Source organism: Mesoplodon densirostris, chromosome 11 (genome assembly GCF_025265405.1).
Source record: "Mesoplodon densirostris isolate mMesDen1 chromosome 11, mMesDen1 primary haplotype, whole genome shotgun sequence".
Taxonomy (NCBI): domain Eukaryota; kingdom Metazoa; phylum Chordata; class Mammalia; order Artiodactyla; family Ziphiidae; genus Mesoplodon; species Mesoplodon densirostris.
This window is the reverse complement of record NC_082671.1, coordinates 19163700-19169699: the sequence shown is the minus strand read 5'-3', so window position 1 is coordinate 19169699 and position 6000 is coordinate 19163700.

The window sequence follows — 6000 nt, the reverse complement described above, 5'->3', positions numbered from 1 at the left end:
AAGAAGTCCAACATCGAGGCACCAGCAGATTTGGTTCTTGGTGAGGGCTCACTCTCTGGTTTTCAGCTATCTGCCTTCTTGGTGTGTCCTCACATGGTAGAGAGCAGAGAGAGCAAGCTCTATCTCTTTCTCTTCTTATAAGGATCTGAAGCCCATCATGGGAGCTCTACCTTCATGACATCATCTAAATCAAATTACTTCCCAAAGGCCCCACCTCCTAATGCCATTGAGGGTTAGAGTTTCAACATGTAAGATGGAGTGGGGGCGACACAAACATGCAGTGCATAACATAAGTATACCACTATCTGTAGATAAAAGTCGTATTTTCTGGAAAGTCAAGGTGATATGGCAAAACATTACTGAGATTATTGAGAAAGTTTAATAAAGTGGCTGGATATAAGATAAATATATAATCAGCTTGAAAACATAAAAAATAGTGTATTCTTAGTAGCAGTATAAAATATGAAAACAAATATGCAGAATTTGTGTGACCAATCATTACAAGAAATGTACAGAACTATATAAATTTAACATCAAGATAAAAAGAAGAGTTAAATGGAAAAGACAGAACACTAAAAACATGACATTTCTTTATAAATTAATTCCTAGATTTAACGAAACTCTAATAAAATCTCCAAAAGAGAGTAGCTAAGAAAATTTTGAAAAGAGTAAACAGAGGACTGGCACTACCACAGTTAAAATATACTTTAAAGCTATAATAATCATATCCACCTGATCATAGTAATAGAAAAAACTGAAAAACAGATTAATTGAACAGAACGAGTAGCTCAGAAACAGATCTTATTATAAAATAATTATATATATATGACAAAGGTCTCATAACACATGAGGGCAAAGGAAAAAGATTATTCAGTAAATGGTATTGGTGTAACAAATAAAATATGAATTTAGGTTCTTATCCCATGGCATATGCCAAAAAAAATTCTGGAATCAAATTTTAAAAAACCTTGAAAAAATATAAATGAAGGTCAATATTTATTAACTAAAACACTGGAATACAATGCAGTGGTAAAAAGCACCAAATTTGCCAAAGTAAACTTTCCTTTAGGAAGAAGCACCAGGAAGGCAAAGACCCTGCAGGTCGGACTCATCATGGACCTCCGTGTGCACATGATCTAGCACATGGTGTGTGCTCTAATAAATCTGTATAGAATGTATAAAAACAATTATTTTTATTTTTTGTAAAGGTAGAACCACCATCATTTTTCAATGACAAATTGGAAAAATATTTGTCCTATATATGAAACAGGATTAATATCTCTCTCTTATTATAAGTTCATGCAAATGATAGGAACTTCATTAAAACCCATTAGATGAACAAGTATGTGAACAAACTGATCCTAATAGAGGGAATACAAAAGTTTATGAACATTCGAAAAACGTTGGATGTTAATAACATGTTATGTGTGAAATTACAAGATTTTTTAAAACGTTAAGAAGATTCATTGCTGGTTTGGGTGTAAGTGTAATAAGTCATCTCGTAGAGTTTGGAGAGAGTTTACACAAACTAAAGGTAGTTATGCATTCTGTATCTACAGCTTTAAAAATATTTACTACTTTTGATCCTGTAATTACTTTTCTGAGAATTTATCTTAAAGAAACTATCCACTACAAAAAAAACCTTTTATTAATAAGTTCATCATAGTATTAACCATGGTAGTGAAAATCTGGCAACTTTCTGACCAACAATAAGAAAATGGATTTAAAATTATGGTATAGCCACAAAATGAAACATGATGCAGCCATTTAAAAGTATTTCTACAAAGATTTTAAAATGCCATCAGAAAATAATTGTTTTAAAAGATACTGTGAGGAGACAAATTACTTTGCAGCTGCCAACAATATAAAATATGGATAGAAAACCTAATCACAATAGCATACGTTTTAGCTTTTATTGAAGGGTCAGGCACTCTCTCAGACCTTTAAAGGGATTACCTCATTTATCCTCACATAAAGCCTATGAAGCATGCATTTTTTTATTCGTCCCATTGAATATGTGAAGAAATTGATAGAGGGATTAAGCAACTTGTCCCAAGTCTCTGAGCTAACTAGTAGGGTAGTGGGATTTGATAGCAGGCTGGCTCCTGGATCCATGCTTTTTAACACTACACTTGTTTTGTTTTTGTTAAAATATAACTAAATGTTTTCCGTAGTTTTATAAGTTTGAGGGCTTACTGGTCACCCTTATACTTTTCCATACTTCCCAAAGTTTGACTTAAAAAAATTTTTTTTTAAAGCATGACTTTTAATCGTAACACATGACCTTATTTGTTATATATATATATATATATATATATATATATATATATATATATATATATATCTTTGTTAGATATATATATCTAACAAATATAAATATATATATTTGTTAGATATATATCTTATCTATCTATCTATCTATCTATCTATATGAAATCTCAAAGTCAACTTGATTTTGTGTGGTCACACTCAGAGTCTGTATCTGGGGATTATCTGCACCCCTTAATTCCAGTTCTCTCTTCCTAGACGCGCTGGGAGCCTCTGGTCTCCCTTCTGGCTTGCTCACGGGGTCGCCACGGTTCAGGCCACAGTCCCGGGATCCCCATCCTGGAAGCGCGCTTTCTACCTGCGCCTGCGTCGCGGCAAACAGCTCCAGGGTGCAGTAGCCACGTTTTCAAAGTACGCGGGCCCCGAGTCTCCGGGACCCTCCCGGTGCCGCCCCACGAGGCCCCGCAGACCCCTAGCGGCCGCGACTCCCGGCTTCAGTCGCTGGCCGAGGAGGCCGGGCCTCACCCGGGAAAGCAGCGACCTTCCGAGAGGGAGGCGCCCGCGGGGAAAGCCCGGGGCTGGCAGGGCGAGGGGTGGCTCGACCCCGAGTCGGAGCGGCCGCCGGGGTTTGGGGTTTGGGGTTGGGGTCTGGGGACCAGCTCCGGCTGCCCGCGGGCCTGGAGTGGTGCTCCTCGGGGGTCGCGCACAGAGCCTCGGAGGCACCAGCCCTCTGGGCTGACCATCCTTTCTCAGATCAGGACAGTTGACGAAAACAATGGTTCTTTCATGTTGACTGACCCCTGATAAAAACGAGTGTTAATTACAGAGGGTTGCCCGGGACAAAATTTACGGCTTGAGGAGTTCTTGTGGCGTGAGTGTATTTTAAACACGTTATCTCCTTGAGACTTTGTGATTTCTTTGGTCGGGAACAAGCGTGAGAGGAACTGATTGTAAACCCGTGGGAAGCCAAAGCCCCACTTTCGGGGGGCAAGGGTTAAAGGTCGCCCTTCGGGAGCGCGGCGACTGGTCCAGAGGAGTCACCAGGTTTCCCCGGGGCACTGGGGCGATTATTCGGCTTGAGCTTGCGTTGCTCAGGCGAGACATTCCCACGCAAGGATACAGCCTGGCAGCCGTTTCCTCCGTGTGGAATGAGCCCTTCCTTTCCCCTGTCCGCTCAGGGGGAAAATGGTGAAACCCCCAAATCCGCTTCTTTATGTGGTTAATACAAGGGCGCATACAGAGCCTGTGGTAAAAAAAAAAAAAAAAAAAAAAAATTACAAGTGCAAGTGACCTTGCGTGTTTTAACGTTGGGAAACTCGACTCTGGGGATAACGGAATCGTAGATTGTTAAGTTTCGGCGTCTAATGAATTGGGGAGACGCACATTACTTGTAAAATCCTTGTCTCGCGCGCCCCAAGTTTGCCGCTCCGCGGCGGAAAGCTGGGCCGAGCGGGGGTGGGGAGGGTCTCCAGTCCCAGGCGCGGCGTTCGCTCGGGGCTTCTTCCCAGTTTCCTGCCTCGGAGTCGCCGCGTCCGCCCCAGCCCAGAGCAGTTTGTGCAATTGAGAAACTCGATAGGAGGCAGCAGCTGATCTCCCACTACCCTAAAAATAATCCGCTCGGCGCCCGGCGTGCTTCGGCCAGGGGAGGAAACGCTGCCTTCGGAGTAAGTGAGTCCGTGTCTTCTACATAAATAGCGTTTCAGAATTTTACAGAAAACTCTCTAGCTGTCGATTTTGATCTAATCTTTCGGCAACTAGAAGGCTCCCGCGCACTCTCGCGGCGCTTCGCCTTTGCCGTCGCTATTTCTAGGATGAAGGGACCGGGCCCCAGCCGGGGAAGAGAGGACGTGGAGATCAGGTTTCCAGCTTTACTTAGAAAACTCTGGTCGGCTCCTGCTTAAACCAACTGGATGTAGTGAAAGGAGTTATTACATTTTTTTTCCCTCTCAGACATTTCCGTCTTGTTCATGAGGTAACTTTCCATCTGCTTAATTTGTGTTCCTCTTTGATTTATAGGAGTTCTGCGTCCTGCTGTGAAATTTACACTTAAGACAGTGTAGGAAGCCGGTGTTTCGAAGGTAGTGCAAGTGCGCCAGTAGGGGTTTGAAGCAGCGTCAAGCGATTGTCCAAGGTATTTATTTGTTACTTTATTTGTCCAGTGTGGGATAAAAAAAAAAAAAAAGAATCACTGGAGTGTCTGTGTAAGAAATCTTATCTGCTGAGTTGTTCCAACATTTCCTTTGGTATGCAGTAGAACTTCAATGGGTGCTTCAGATCAGGCACTAAATCAGAAGTCGGGACTTTTTTGCTTGTGATTTCCTACTTGGATCTGTCATTCATACATAGATAGACAAACAGATGTCTTTTACTTCATATTTTATGAACCATGGACTGAATAACTTCAAATAACTTAATTACATTTGTTTTCCTAAGTGATCTGATCCTGAACATACCCTAGGTGATGATAAAGCCTTGAGTAAGTTCTTTAAAATGTTGTGTTTGTGTCTCACAACATAATTTGGTTAATCTCTGAATAACTGAAGAATGAGTTATTTTGTGTGTGAGAATGCAAGCTTTTTATATTGCATTTAGCATGTTTTCTTCAGGTGTTTCCAGCATGTTAAATTCTCTGGGATTGCTGTTCCATCAGAACTGATGCTGTCTGCTGGGTGAACAGAAAAGAGTGCTAGTTTTCACTTATTTACTTTATATTCATCAACTGAATCCAAATGTTATAAGTCCTGAGGGTGTGGAACTTCACCCAATACATTTCAAGGCGTAAGAATACTGAGGGTAGTATTCTTGCCGTGAAATCATAAGTTTGGTCATCAAGGAATATTTTTGTTTTACGTTTTCTACTCTACAGATCAACCCTAGAATCGAAGTTTCACTTTTGGTGTTTGTCTTTAAAGTTCATTCAGTCAAATTCTCCAGCCCTATCAGCTATCATAAACAGTGGAACATCTTTCTGTGGGTTTATGCTTGTGGGGAGAAAAATGTCATATCTTCCTATCTGGCCTCCTTCCCTCTCCCTCCCCCTGGATGCTGGGGCCTCTGTCAGTGTTGGCTGAACTAGACAGCTCCAGAAGGGGTGGGGCTGTAGGTGTCATGTGACAGCATTTATCCAGCAAGAGCAGCAATTTATACCCTTCCCAAAGCATTCCCAACTTAACTTGGGTTCTGGGAGGGAAACCCTGAATGACAATTGGAGATTTAAGAATTAGTTGAAAAATCCTGATTGAATACAACGCCTCAGGTGAACACAAACAATGTCAAGAGATCTGCAATAAGTTTACTTTTTCCCTCTTTTTGTCCGTGTTGGGTTGTAGTAAGGGCTGGTTATTAGAATGTGCTGCATAAGGCTGGGTGTTGGGGAGGAGAAGGCTAAGGGGTAAGGGGAAAAGGATAGAGGAAGAGGCAGAATAAAAGCAAAAGGAGGGATGCAGAGAGAGACAGTGAACAGGCTGGGAGCCAAGGGGAAATGTGAGGTTAAGAGTATGGTAGAAAAACATCATTCTATAGTTTTTACTTTACCAGTATGAAAGTATGCACTTTAATGCCATTATGTCATTGTATATTTCCCTGTCTTTTGGATCATAACCTTTGCAGTATACCAAGAATGTTTGGGATACCTTTACATTATACCAAGAATGTTTGGGATTAATCTAGTCTGATTTATATAGCCTAAGACCACAGGGACTGTTTCTGTTATGTGCACTGCTGAACTCCTAA